The sequence below is a fragment of the Schistocerca americana genome, chromosome 10, assembly GCF_021461395.2.
Source record: "Schistocerca americana isolate TAMUIC-IGC-003095 chromosome 10, iqSchAmer2.1, whole genome shotgun sequence".
NCBI lineage: Eukaryota > Metazoa > Arthropoda > Insecta > Orthoptera > Acrididae > Schistocerca > Schistocerca americana.
The window spans coordinates 83,903,831-83,919,725 of record NC_060128.1 but is presented as its reverse complement, the minus strand read 5'-3'; the positions used below and the strand labels follow the sequence as shown (position 1 = coordinate 83,919,725).

Below are 15,895 nucleotides of genomic sequence, written 5' to 3'. Positions count from 1 at the left end.
GTGTGCTGTACTTAGGTTAGTTAGGTTTAAGTAGTTCTAAGTTCTAGGGGACTGATGACCATAGCTGTTAAGTCCCATAGTGCTCAGAGCCATTTGAACCATTTGAACCAAAAATGTCGCAATTTTGGAGCTTGACCCATGAAAATTGGTATTTGGCTTCTCGGTCAGAAATAAAGATATACACGTTTCAGCATTTTTTAAAACTTAACTCTAAGGGTACTAAATAATGAGTGAAAGAATTTTTTGAAAATATATCATTATTGAAGAACTACTAAAGCATACTTAAAGGTAGATCTGTGAACACTGGTATTTCACTTCACGTTTACAAATCAAAAAATACGTGTTTCAGTGTTTTTGGAAATTCAACTCCTATGGGAGTGAAACTGGGGATGGGAGTTTTTATGGAAATATTTCACTGTCCAAGCATTTTAGCTAAATTTATGAAAAATTGTATTTGGCTTCTCTATTAGAAATAAAACATACACATATCACTGTTATTGGAGATTCAACGCCTAGGGGGAGAGAAATGGGGGGGGGGGGGGTGAAACGTTTTATTAAAAATTTCATTGCGAAAGCATTTTTAAGGCTAAATCTTTCAAAATTGGAGTGTGGTTTTTGGGTCAGAGATGAAAAAAAAACCACGTGTTTCACTGTTTTGCGAAATTCAACCCGTAAGGGGGTGAAATAGGGCCAGACTGATTCACTGACTGAGTATCGCCAGCCCAAACCGCTAACAATTGAAACTTGAACTTGGGAGAGGGCGCGGATCTTATATTGTAGGCGTTGCTTAAGAAGGGATGGTCTGAAATTTCGCTCCTAACGGGGCGAGATAGGGGATGAAAGACTTTTTGAAAGTATGGCGGTATTAAGGAAATTTTGAAGCTAAAACTACGACAACTACTATTTGTTTCCTTAGTCAGAAAATAAAGAAAGTACCTGTTTGAGCATTTTTGGAAACTCAGCCACTAAGGGGGAAAACAGTGTGTGAAAGTTACTTTGAAAATAGATGATTGCTAAAGAAGTGCTAAACAATTGTTAAGGTTACATCTATGACGACTGCTGTTTGACTTCTTGGTTAGAAATTAAAAAAAAAAAAGGTGTTTAAGTGCTTCTGGAAATTCAACCCTTAAGGGAGTGCGATGTCGTATGAAAAGTTTTGAGACAATATTTCGTTACATTAAAAAAAAAAAAAATTAAATCTCGATTTATGAAAATTCGTATTCCACTTATCTGTTAGATGTAAAGAAATACTTATTAGGGGATGAAAATTGCTATGGAAATATATCCACAAGAATGCATAATGCATGATCAACAAGTACTTTGACCGCAGCTACCACAATCATGTTTTTGGTGAGAAGTACGTTCGGAAAAGGCCTACATCTACATCTACATTTATACTCCGCAAGCCACGCAACGGTGTATGGCGGAGGGCACTTTACGTGCCACTGTCATTACTTCCCTTTCCTGTTCCAGTCGCGGATGGTTCGCGAGAAAAACGACTGCCGGAAAGCCTCCGTCCGCGCTCGAATCTCTCTACTTTTACATTCGTGATCTCCTCGGGAGGTATAAGTAGGGGGAAGCAATATATTCGATACCTCATCCAGAAACGCACCCTCTCGAAACCTGGACAGCAAACTACACCGCGATGCAGAGCACCTCTCTTGCAGAGTCTGCCACTCGAGTTTGCTAAACATCTCCGTGACGCTATCACGCTTACCAAATAACCCTGTGATGACACGCGCCGCTCTTCTTTCGACCTTCTCTATCTCCTCTGTCAACACGACCAGGTACGGATACCACACTGATGAGCAATAATCAGGTCGAACGAGTGTTTTGTAAGGCCATGCTTAGATGGGCTTAATTAGCGTGAATAGCTTAGGAAGCGTTGCAATTTGTGAACAACATAAAAATTCCATTAAAAAAATCTGCTAGTCTAAAATATATCCCTCGGCTCTTTACATGCCGGGCTAGCTGCGGAGTTCGGCTAGGGGAAACTGGTGCACCATTCCTCAACCTTTCCTGTGTGCAAATTTCAGTGGGAGCAGTTCACTGGACACCAGTCTCGCAGCGTTATTAATTTGTAAATCTAAGGGTATTCGGTGGCCTGTGCTGAACCGGAGCACCTCTGGATCTCCGGCTGAAGCGGCGCCTCCGGTTAGACAGCTCCGCTGCTGCCTGGTGCTTGTACGGGAGTCCGGCTGGTGGGAGCGAGTCACTACTCGGCTGTATAGCCGGGCTATAAATAACGCCGCAATCTCGGCACGTCAAGGACGGCGTCCCCACGGCGACAATTGGGCGGACGGCCGCCAATTGAGGGGGCGGTGCGTGGCTGAGAGAGCCTGCTGCCTGCGGCGGCACGCCACGCGCTGCCTGAGCCGGCACTGCACACCTTCCCACCTGCCCAGTGGGATCCACTCCCGGATCCAGCGGCGGTGTGCAGATTGCACGTAACCGCAGATGCACTTCCGGGCAGCTACGCTATCGTCCGTGGCAGTTAAGAACGACATCTCGGTCGTTAACCCTTTGGCGACCAAGTCCGAACACAACCTGGACCACAACGCTGTGTTCACGACATTGCGTCCAAGTTTAGCTCCGGCCGCGATTTTATCGACGCGCGAGCCACCTGTCGCTCGAAAACTGGACTCATTTCTACGAAGACAATGTACGGATGTCTCATTAACTGTCCCTCGACAGGTGTTACCTTCTCTTGTCAATTACTTGAATTATTTCTCAAGCAACAGTAGCGAACACAACTACTGTCGCGAACAGCTGAGCCAACAAGTCGTCACGTTGTCGTAATTTCTTGCGTGTACTCCTTATGTTTTGCAGTTTGCTGCAATTCTGTTGATGAAATGTTACAGACAAATACATTCCTATAGTTAAACAAGTTAAACATCTGAAGATGAGCATGACTGATGAAACCAGTAATGGCACTGAAATAAAGCTTTTTAAAAGTATTTTTGGCTAGTGCCATTCACTGTCATCAAACCTTAACAACCACAGATTTCGAGATAGAACACTGGTAAAGTCAGATACAAATGTTTTGTGTGTGATGGGAACTTTTAAAGGCAACACCTGTCAACAATGTGGGCACACCTAAGTACATCACACACATCCATGCCCGAGGCAGGATTCGAATCTGCGACCGTAGCAGTTCCAGACTGTAGCGCCTAGAACCGCTCAGAACCATTTGAACCTTTTCAACTTATGGCAGCGCCATCTAGTGGGCCAACCATGGCGCCATCTGGTTTCCCCCTTCAAGCTAGACGAGTCTCGTTCTTTGTAGTTTTTTCGTTTGACGCTTATTTCGTGAGATATTTGGCCCGGTCACAATCAATGGACCACCCTGTATATGTAAAACAGGGTGTATGATCGATTTCAACCAAATTTCGTACACATAGTGCTTGCTATATGAGAACCATTACTGTGTGTGAAACTTCTTAGCTCCCATAGGAGCAGAGATAGGGAAGAATGCGTTTCCAATCCATGACATGTAGGCTGCTCTCCACGTCATGCATGTTATACCAGTAGTATTGGCATGCCCTACAGGGCTACATGTGTAGATGGGCACAGCTAAACAGAAAGAGGAGCCAGGGAAGAGATGAACAGTGAGAGAGGAGACAGGATGAAGGAGGAGATTGACAGAGAGTGGGGAAGAGGGGAAGGACATAGAGGCAGCAGAAGGGGAGACAGACAGAGAGACAGTGGAGGAGGAGGTGGACAGACCATGGTACATGTATTAAATGAACTGTGGATACACATCTGTGGCGGCAAGAGGCGCCAACGGTCGATATAGCGTAAGCAAAGTGCCCAGGTGGGGACGCTCGGGACAACTTTCAAGTGTTGTCGACTACGAAACATAGACAATATCAGTCAATGTAGCACCAGGAACACAGAGGCATATCCACAGAGACGTTCACAAATTCGTCTCGCCTCACCTCATATAATTAACAGAAAATAGCATTCAATAAAATACGGATTGAGTGGACAATGTCAGAATTTCCAGACTCTTGAACAGTTATGGTCAAGAGGTTCGCAAACGTGCGCCACATGTTGCAAGAAATGCGCGTTTCTAAGCGAAAATACACTTTGAGGGTGGGGTGAGTAACTGCAGAATGTAATGTCGTCTGTCATAAGGGCGTGGAAATAAGAAAAGTAGACTAATTTGCGTGTTGGCCTCTCACTACAGACACTCTTGGAATGATAAATACAGCACCATTTAGTTTTTGAACTAGAGCTGAATATGGGCCTTCCATGACAACACACGATCTCGACAAATGTTTTCTGGGTGTGATACTGCGTGATAATGCGTAAAACTACTGCTGCTGGAGGAAAACCAACGTTTCGGTCAAAGTTGCAGCAGCCTTCTTCTGGATGTAGTTAGACCCGGAAGAACTTCTTAGCTCCCATGGAGCAGAGATAGGGAAGAATGCGTTTCCAATCCATGACATGTAGGCTGCTTTGCACATCATGCATGTTATACCAGTAGTATTGGCATGGCTTACAGGGCTACATCTGTAGGTGGGTACAGCTAAGCCCAGAAGGAGGCCGCTGCAACCGTGCCAGAAACGTTGGTTTTTCTCCAGCAGCAGTAGTTTTATGCATTATCACGCGGTACCATACCCAGAAAACATTTATGTCGACTGACTCTGGCCGCGGAAGCCTACGCAATTATATTAACACACGATCTATCGAACACATAAGAATGTGGATTGGTGAGCCTCACTAATCATATGCTCATTATCTGCAATCAGAATGTCACTTTCAGATGAACCCTGTGTCAAAAACTGTAAGAAGTGGATCTTACTGGGGTTAACATTCATTTATTTTCTACTAGCCACTGCACTATTCGATACATCGCCTATGTTACAGATACAGAGTGGCGTATGCAACCAGCTGGCATCGCAACGTGAAAAGCAGTGGGTATTGCCTATAATAAGGCGTCGATCTGACAAGTGATACCAGAATAGATCTCCTAGAGTGTCATTTGCTAAGCCGGCCGCGGTGGTCTAGCAGGTTCTAGGAGCTCAGTCCGGAACCGAGGGACTGCTACGGTCGCAGGTTCGAATCCTGCCTCGGGCATGGATGTGTGTGATGTCCTTAGGTTAGTTAAGTTTAAGTAGTTGTAAGTTCTAGGGGACTGATGACCACAGATGTTAAGTCCCATAGTGCTCAGAGCCATTTTTTTTGTCATTTGCTATTTGCCATTCTTGCATGGCTGTACATTTAACACGGAATATACTGAACAGTTTCGTCTGAAGCAGTATATACGTTGAACGAACGCCAGGAATAGTGAAATACTAGCCATTTCTTAAACTTTTCTTGTCGCTCTCCGCAGTTGAGATGACAGTGCGGCTGCCTGCCATGGCAAGGATCTGGGTTCTATTCCCAGTACTCCCAGGCAGTTTTCCTTGATGGGAAGACTGCAACGTGCTGACTTAAGTCTAATAAGGCCAACTGGGGCATTGCTTCAGCACGCAGTACAGCGGCTCCAGGTCGCGAAAACTGACAATGACGAGGAGAGCGGTGTGCTGACCTGACGCCCTCCCACACTAAACTAAAACTAAACTGCGTCCGAACAGGCCTTGGAAGGCCCAACGGCACCGATCGGCCGCCGTGTCATCCTCAGGCCACAGGCGTCAGTGGATGCGGATATGGAGGGGCACGTGGTCAGCACACCGCTACTTCTCAATCAAGTAGCTCCTCAGTTCGCCTCACAAGAGCTGAGTGCATCCCACTTGCCAACAGCGGTCGGCAGACCGGATGGTCACCCATCCAGGTACTAGCCCAGCCCGACAGCGCTTAACTTCGGTGATCTGACGGGAACCGGTGTTACCACTGCCGCAAGGCTATTGGCGACGCCCTCCCATAGCGCTTCCAAATACGCCACTGGCGTATGATGACACGGCGGGCGGTCGGTATCGATTGGTTCTCCAGGTCTAGAAATCTACTCTGTAGGAATCAGCATTGGTTTCGAAAAAGACGATCGTGTGAAACCCAGCTCGCGCTATTCGTCCACGAGACTCAGAGGGCCATAGACACGGGTTCACATCCAGATGCCGTGTTTCTTGACTTCCGCAAGGCGTTCGATACAGTTCCCCACAGTCTTTTAATGAACACAGTAAGAGCATATGGACTATCAGGCCAATTGTGTGATTGGATTGAAGAGTTCCTAGATAACAGAACGCAGCATGTCATTCTCAATGGAGAGATGTCTTCCGAAGTAAGAGTAATTTCAGGTGTGCCGCAGGGGAGTGTCGTAGGACCGTTGCTATTCACAATATGCATAAATGACCTTGTGGATGACATCGGAAGTTCACTGAGGCTTTTTGCGGATGATGCTGTGGTATATCGAGAGGTTGTAACAATGGAAATTTGTACTGAAATGCTGGAGGATCTGCAACGAATTGACGCATGGTGCAGGGAATGGCAATTGAATCTCAATGTAGGGAAGTGTAACGTGCTACGAATACATAGAAAGAAAGATCCCTTATCATTTAGCTACAGTATAGCAGGTCAGCAACTGGAAGCAGTTAATTCCATAAATTATTTGGGAGTAGGGATTAGGAGTGATTTAAAATGGAATGATCATACAAAATTAATCGTCGGTAAAGCAGATGCCAGACTGAGATTCATTGGAAGAATCCTAAGAAAATGCAATCCGAAAACAAAGGAAGTAGGTTACGGTACACTTGTTCGCGCACTGCTTGAATATTTCTCACCAGTGTGGGATCCGTACCAGATGGGGTTGATAGAAGAGATAGAGAAGATCCAACAGAGAGCAACGCGCATCGTTACAGGATCATTTTAGTAATCGCGAAAGCGTTACGGCGATGACAGACAAACTCCAGTGGAAGACTCTGCAGGAGAGACGCTCAGTAGCTCGGTACGGGCTTCTGTTGAAGTTTCGAGAACATACCTTCACCGAGGAGTCAAGCAGTATACTGCTCCCTCCTAGGTATATCTCGTGAACAGAGCATGAGGCCGGCCGCGGTGGTCTCGCGGTTCTAGGCGCGCAGTCCGGAACCGTGCGACTGCTACGGTCGCAGGTTCGAATCCTGCCTCGGGCATGGATGTGTGTGATGTCCTTAGGTTAGTTAGGTTTAAGTAGTTCTAAGTTCTAGGGGACTAATGACCACAGCAGTTGAGTCCCATAGTGCTCAGAGCCATTTGAACCATTTGAACAGAGCATGAGGAAAAAATCAGAGAGATTAGAGCCCACACAGAGGCATACCGACAATCTTTATTTCCACGAGACTGGAATAGAAGGGAGAACCGATAGAGGTACTCAAAGTAGCGTTTGCCACACACCGTCAGGTGGCTTGCGGAGTATGGATGTAGATGTAGATGTAGACGTACAAGTCGCACGTTGTGTGCAGCATTCCTAGGCGTGGCAGTTTCTGGCGCAATTGTCCTTGGGCCTCTTACATTTAATTCGAACTACGCAATCACTTTGTTGGATCCTCGTGTGGAGAAAGGACCTCTCCGTATTCCTTTAATACGTTGATACTTGCGAAAACCAGCAGCAGTGATGCTGTTGTTTTGATAAAGCAGCTTTAGTAGTAAAGTTCTGTTCATTTTGTCCAGACCCGTGCAAACTGTCTGCAACTGTAACGCTGACTGATGCTTGTGTTTCGACGCTACGTCGCCGCACCAGCGCCGCCACCTAGCGGCGAATCATGACACTAACACTACTAAGAACGCAGATCCTACACTGCACAGTCTGAATATACCTGTAATTCCTATAAAGTTGGGTACAGATGCAGTAAACAGTTTTTCGTCAGCGCTGGGTGTAGTAACTAAAGTGTAAATGGCTCCTCCCGTCGGAGGTTCGAGTCCTCCCTCGGGCATGTGTGTGTGTGTGTGTGTGTGTGTGTGTGTGTGTGTGTGTGTGTGTGTGTGAGCGTAAGTTAGTTTAAGTTAGATTAAGTGGTATGCAAGCTTAGGGACCGATGACCTCAGCAGTTTGGTCCCATAAGACCATACCACAAATTTTCCAAAAGTGTAATTACAACCACCCCGTATTTTAGTGTTAACATCATATGCATCTGTGGCACTTCAAAACTGAGACTGAAGGGCGACGGTAAGTTACACAACCTGCGGCAAAATTGAATTAACGGAAAATGCAGTACAGCGTTTTGTAGCTTTAATGGTTTTGTCCTACTGAAATTGTTCAAAGAGTCCTCCAATATTATCTAGACTTTAAACACATCATTTAAATACTAATATACATATATTGTCACTCCCAATTGCCACCACAAGTGTTTCAAATGCTTTTTGAATCAAATCCCTGAAAGGCTGTAGGTATAATAGTTCTGTCGTGAAAATATCGTTTTTGAAAAACCGCTACATTGAAAAATTACTCGGTATGAGATGTGGTGATCTTGGACGCCAATCTACAAGGGTTGCCCAGAAAGTAACGCAACGCATTTTTTTTCCCTTCAACAATTCTTTATCGAACATAATGAGAATTACATACACGAAAGAAAGGTGTTTTAGCTGCACACCGTATTTTTCCACGTAATCTCCATACCGTTCTATGGCCTTCCTCCAGCACGAAACAACCAGTCGCTGTGCCCGAGCGTTTCTAGGCGCTGCAGTCCGGAACCGCGAGACTGCTACGGTCGCAGGTTCGAATACTGCCTCGGGCATGGACGTGTGTGATATCCTTAACTTAGTTAGGTTTACGTAGTTCTAAGTCTAGAGGACTGATGACCTCAGATGTTAAGTGCCAAAGTGCTTAGAGCCATTTGAACCATTTTTTAACCAGCGCGAAACAAGGGCGTGTATTGCCTGTCGGTACCAATCCTTGTCCTCTTCACCTGCTCATCGTCCTTAAAATGTCTTCTACAGCTGTAACGCGTCCATCATCGCGAATGACAGTATCAGCTCGCTGCAACATGTCAGGTGTGACAGCCGTGGATGGGCTCCCCGACCGCTTCAAATCGTGGAGCTCCGCCGAATCGCCTTCTGATGACACCCTCCGTGCGCAGTCACTAACTGTACTTCTGTCGATAGCAGATATTCCACAGACTTAGCGCAAGCGTTTGTGAATATTCCCCACGTTTTATTTCTCTTCAGGGAGAAATTCAATGACGGCACGTTGCTTGTAACGTACGTCACCTTCAGGCGGCATTTTGAAACTGTCCTGTAGTTACGCAACCTGTCAGAAGCGACGGAAACCTGGCGCGCTCACTCAGGAAGCTTCAAATAATGCATACGTAACGTTTCGCATTCGTAGTATTGTTTTCGGCTGAGAAACAAAAAAGTAGTCCATTCATTACTTTCTGCGCATCCCTCGTATTCCACACTGCCTTCGTACCCACTCTTGAAAACTGCCATCTGAAAATGTCCTCGCGTGTAATCTGTAGGGTGATGGGTGGTTCAAATGGCTCTGAGCCCCTAGAACTTAGAACTACTTAAACCTAACTAACCTAAGGACGTCACACAACACGCAGTCATCACGAGGCAGGGAAAATCCCTGACCCCGCCGGGAATCGAACCCGGGAACCCGGGCGTGGGAAGTGAGAACGCTACCGCACGACCACGAGCTGCGGACGTAGAGTATTGGAGCACCGTTTTGATTTCAAATGAAATTCTTCCGCACAGATTCAGGTACAGGAGTGTTTTCTAATTCAGTAATAACTTCTGTTCACATTTAAACGTTCGTTTCCGCAGTCACGGTCCCATCGAAAAAGTAAGAGCCTGACACTCTTTTGCTGCACACATAGCGATACCGTTACCCCAAGGACATTTAAATCTTTCTCAGTAACAAATTTCGGATTTTCAAAAGGCCGAGACACGCAGTTGTGTGTGTTAACTCGTCCATTTACGAGGCGTGTGTTTTTAAGTAAGTACCGTTTTGACAAAAAAAAAGACGTGCTAAGATATCTCAATAATTTTATTTTTACACGAAAGCCTGGACCTTAGACTACTTTTCTACATAGTTTCCGTCAATACTGAGGCACTTGTCATAACGTTTTACCAGTTTCTGAATACCCTCCTCGTAGGAGTCTGCCGCCTGACTTGTTAACCACTGCATCACCACTGTTTTCACTCCGTCATCGTCCTGAACACGCTCACCGCCCAGGTGTTTCTTCAAGTGCAGGAACAGATGGCAGTCACTGGGCGTAAGATCGGGGCTGTACGGAGGATGATCTAGAGTTTCCCATCGAAAAGATGTGATGAGATCTTTGGTCTGATTCGCCACATGCGGTCGGGTATTGTCTTGCAGCAAAACGATGCCCTTGCTCAACTTCCATGGGCTGTTGCTTTGATTCTGGTGTGACGTGGGCCACCCATGTTTCATCACCCGTAACAATTTGGCTTAAGAAATCATCACCGTCGTCGTGGTACCGCTCAAGGAAAGCCAATGCACTGTCTGAACGTTTGGTTTTGTGCACATCCGTCAACATTTTCGGTACCCAACGTGCGCATAATTTTCAGAAATTCAAGTGCTCGGTCACAGTGCCATACAATAAACACTAGGAGAAACATTAGGAAAGTCATCCCGCAAGGAGGAAATCGTAAAGCGTCTGTTTTCTCTCACCTTCTTGTCCACTATCGTGCACAAACTTTCATTAACGACCGAAAGACGCCGACTCCGTTGTTCATCATGCACATTTGTGCGGCTATCTTTAAATGCTCTCATCCACTTTCGCACCCTTCCATCACTCATAATGTTTTCTCCGTAAACTGCACAGATCTCACGATGAATATCGATCGCTTTTAGGCCTTTAGCACTACGAAATCTTATAACAGCCCGTACTTCACAGTTGCCGAGACTCACGATTATCGGAGGCATCTTAAACACTCAGTACACAACGTAAACGAGGAAGAATCAGACCGTAATGGCGTCAGTCCGTAGATTAAGGTACAAGCTTTCATGTAAAAATAAAATTATTGAGATATCTTAGCACGTCTTATTATAATTTCAAAACGGTGCTTACTTAAAAAGAAACACGCCTCGTAATTTAAAACTTGCTTCATTAGAGAATGGGACAGTCTTTTGAAAGTAATGCTGACTCTCATTGCGGATTGCATACAGAATTCACGTCTTCCATCAGGATGACCCTCGTTTATGACGTGAAGCAATGTAGGAACTGTATAAGGCTTCAGATGCAACGTTTTTAACATCGTTCTTAAACTTCTGTCCGAAAATCTTAGTTCCTTACAAGGTTTCCTTTCAGATTTTTTGGGTGATTGCTACGCGACGAGATGTAGCTTTTCTTCAGTAGTCGGCCGGCCGCGGTGGTCTAGCGGTTCTAGGCGCTCAGTCCGGAACCGCGCGGCCACTGCGGTCGCAGGTTCGAATCCTGCCTCGGGCATGGATGTGTGTGATGTCCTTAGGTTAGTTAGGTTTAAGTAGTTCTAAGTTCTAGGGGACTGATGACCACAGATGTCAAGTCCCATAGTGCTCAGAACCATTTCTTCAGTAGTCGCTAATTCCGGGCGGCTCATTTCCACTACATCTAACAGAGCAAACACACGCTACTCTATATTTCAGACAATTTACTCATCATCATGTACACTTTTCAAGCCTACAATGAATGTACAAATGATGGCCAGCCTGAGATGGTGACTCGTTAACAACAAACCACTTCCGTTATCACACTTTAAACAAATTTCACTACGCTTGGTTTTCGCAGTTTTTCCGTATAGGGCATAATATTTAGTTACTTAACTGAAATTTGAGCGTCATCAGAAACGCGCAGAGGTTAACTGACTTATGCGACAAGCGGTATTGCGGAGCGGGGAGGGAGGGAGATCTGCTCCTATGTGAAATCGCTAAGCAGGGTTTTATACAGTCACTCGTTGACCAGTCTCGTGTGACACTAGAAAGCAGCAAAAGGAAAGCCGAAGTTACAAATTACGCGTCTAAGAAATCATTAGCACAGGAGGAAATTACCGTCATTTGACGTCACAGAGACTTCCCTGTGAAGGACATAGTTATCGGTACTTCTTGCGTAGTGGAAGAGTTGAAAACAAATACGAGGTGCACTCAAGCTCTAAGGCCTCCGATTTTTTTTCTAATTAACTACTCACCCGAAATCGATGAAACTGGCGTTACTTCTCGACGTAATCGCCCTGCAGACGTACACATTTTTCACAACGCTGACGCCATGATTCCATGGCAGCGGCGAAAGCTTCTTTAGGAGTCTCTTTTGACCACTGGAAAATCGCTGAGGCAATAGCAGCACGGCTGGTGAATGTGCGGCCACGGAGAGTGTCTTTCATTGTTGGAAAAAGCCAAAAGTCACTAGGAGCCAGGTCAGGTGAGTAGGGAGCATGAGGAATCACTTCAAAGTTGTTATCACGAAGAAACTGTTGCGTAACGTTAGCTCGATGTGCGGGTGCGTTGTCTCGGTGAAACAGCACACGCGCAGCCCTTCCCAGACGTTTTTGTTGCAGTGCAGGAAGGAATTTGTTCTTCAAAATATTTTCGTAGGATGCGCTGTCCCAGAACATGGACACCATCATTTTTTCAGCACTGGCGGTTACCCGAATTTTTTTTGGTGGCGGTGAATCTGTGTGCTTCCATTGAGCTGACTGGTGCTTTTTTTCTGGATTGAAAAATGGCATCCACGTCTCATCCATTGTCGCAACCGACGAAAAGAAAGTCCCATTCGTGCTGTCTTTGCGCGTCAACATTGCTTGGCAACATGCCACACCGGCAGCCCTGTGGTCGTCCATCAGCATTCGTGGCACCCACCTGGATGACACTTTTCGCATTTTCAGGTCGTCATGCAGGATTGTGTGCACAGAACCCACAGAAATGCCAACTCTGGAGGCGATCCGTTCAACAGTCATTCGGCGATCCCCCAAAACAATTCTCTCCACTTTCTCTATCGTGTCGTCAGACCAGCTTGTGCGAGCCCGAGGTTGTTTCGGTTTGTTGTCACACGATGTTCTGCCTTCATTAAACTGTCGCACCCACGAACGCACTTTCGACACATCCATAACTCCATCACCACATGTCTCCTTCGACTGTCGATGAATTTCAATTGGTTTCACACCACGCAAATTCAGAAAACGAATGATTGCACGCTGTTCAAGTAAAGAAAACGTCGCCATTTTAAGTATTTAAAACAGTTCTCATTCTCGCCGCTGGCGGTAAAATTCCATCTGCCGTACGGTGCTGCCATCTCTGGGACGTATTGACAATGAACGCGGCCTCATTTTAGAACAATGCGCATGTTTCTATCTCTTTCCAGTCTGGAGAAAAAAAATCGGAGGCCTTAGAACTTGAATGCACCTCGTAGTTCGCGAGATCCAGATGGAATCCTAGTTCACTTTTACACAGAGTACTTTACGGTATTGGCCCCTTACTTAGCTGGCATTTATCTCGCGCAGCGCATAGTCCCAAGTGTCTGGAGAAAAAAAAAAACTTAGAACTACTTAAACCTAACTAACCTAAGGACATCACACACACCCATGCCAGAGGCAGGAGTCGAACCTGCGACCGTAGCAGCAGCGCGGCTCCGGGTTGGAGCGCCTAGAACCGCACGGCCACCGCGGCCGGCAGCGGTTTTAGGGCGCTTCAGTCTGGAACAGCTGCTACAGTCCCAGGTTTGAATCTTGCCTCGGGCGTGGATGTGTGTGATGTCCTTAGGTTAGTTGGGTTTAAGTAGTTCTAAGTTGTAGAGGACTAATGTCCTCAGATGTTAAGTGCCATAGTGATCAGAGCCATTTGAACCATTTTCTAGGGGACTGATGACCTCAGATGTTGAGTCCTATAGTCCTTAGAGCCATTTGAACCATTTTTTTTTTTAACAGGAAAGAACCGAGGTGACACAGTGGTCAGCACACTGGACTCGCATTCGAGAGAACGACTGTTCAAACCCGCGACCGGCCATCCTGAGTTAGGTTTTCCGTGATTTTCTTAAATCGCTTCAGGGCAAATCCGGGATGGTTCCTTTGAAAGGGCACTGCCGATTTCCTTCCACATCCTTCCCCAATCGGATGGGACCGATGACCTCGCTGTTTAAGGGAAATGAGTAGTAGTGGTACAAGTCACCCTCCGCCATACACCACTTGCGGAGTATGTATGTGGATGCATATCCGGAACAAATCGGGACCACTTATCTCTCGAAAATGAGACCCTGGAGGTCGTGGTTCAGACGCTATGTTGGGTTGTTAAGGGTGTTAGAAGCTGGAGCGCCAGTGAGCGGACGGACAGTTTTCCTTCTGGAGAAGCGAGCAGCGAGTGCGGACGCGAGGAAATCCGAGCCGCGCGGCCAGGGAAGGCGGCCGGCTGCCACCTGTGGCGGACGCAGCAGCTCGGCTCACTGCGCATGCGCCGCGACTTCGCGGAACGCTGACCTGCCCTGCCACGGCGCGCAGGTACTGTGCGACAGGCGTGACCCCACGTGACGTCTCGTGCGGCGGCTAGCTGAGCCGTGGCTGACTGCTAACCGCTGCTTTTCCACTGTGCTGCACGCACTGCCGGACACCAACAACGTGAGGGGAAACACCTCTTCCAATGTACACTCAGGCCGGGCGGTCGCCAGCCCACTGAACGACACAGAAAACTACTAGTACTTTTATCCATTAAGGGCAGTTTTACTACCTTTGGCCCGAAAAAAGCATGTTCTGTGAGAATTTTTTTCACGGGATGTGCTATAGATGTCAATGTCAAATTTGGTCAAACTGTTTGTTGATATTTCCTCTACGAGCCGGAATTTTTTCGACTGCAAATATCGAAGAGCAAAGGCGGAAGTGCCGCCGGAACGAAACAAAATTTCGATGTAGTCCTCCACGCACGGTATGTCACAGGTCAGCCGGCTCGCCTGCAATCAAAATTGAGTTGACATTAGCTAAGTATACAGGGTTGCCCATTGATAGTGACCGGGCTAAATATCTCACAAAATAAGCGTCAAACGAAAAACCTACAAAGAATGAAACTCGTCTAGCTTGAAGGGGGAAACCAGATGGCGCTATGGTTGGCCCTCTAGATGGCCCTGCTACAGGTCAAACGGATATGAACTTCGTTTTTTAAAATAGATAGGAACCCCCATTTTTTATTGCATATTCGTGTAGTACGTAAATAAATATGAATGTTTTAGTTGGACCACTTTTTTCGCTTTCTGATACATGGCGCTGTAATAGTCACACATATATGGCTCACAATTTTAAACGAACTGTTGGTAACAGGTATGTTTTTTAAATTAAAATACAGAAAGTTCCAATGTGATACATATACCTTTGTGAACATATCATTTCTGAGAACGCATGCTGTTACAGCGTGATTACCTGTAAATACCACATTAATGCAATAAATGCTCAAAATGATGTCCGCCAACCCCAATGCATCTGGCAATACGTGTAACGACATTCCTCTCAACAGAGAGTAGTTCGCCGTCCGTAATGTTCGCACATGCACTGACAATGCGCTGACGCATGTTGTCAGACGTTGTCGGTGCATCACGATAGTAAATATCCTTCACCTTTCCCCACAGAAAGAAATCCAGTCAACGTGCGGGCCATGGGTATGGTCCTTCGACGACCAATCCACCTGTCATGAAATATGCTATTCAATAGCGTTTCAACCGCAGGCGAGCTATGTGCCGGACATCTATCATGTTGGAAGTACATCGTCATTCTGTCATGCAGTGAAACATCTTGTAGTAACATGGGTAGAACATTACGTAGGAAATCAGCATACATTGCACCATTTAGATTGCCATCGATAAAATGGGGGCCAATTATCCTTCCTTCTATAATGCCGCACCATACATTAACCCGCCAAGGTCGCTGATGTTCCAATTGTCGCAGCCTTCGTGGATTTTCCGTTGCCCAATAGTGCACGTTACCGCTGTTGGTGAATGACACTTCGTCGCTAAATAGAACGCGTGCAAAAAATCTGTCATCGTCCCGCAATTTCTCTTGTGCCCAC

At 46.2% G+C, this 15,895-nt stretch overlaps 1 pseudogene; it reads right to left on the bottom strand.

Annotated features, from left to right (window-relative positions):
- Positions 1-5,739: 5,739 nt before the first annotated feature.
- LOC124552903 lies at positions 5,740-5,857 on the bottom strand (annotated as a pseudogene).
- Between the last annotated feature and the right edge of the window lie 10,038 nt (positions 5,858-15,895).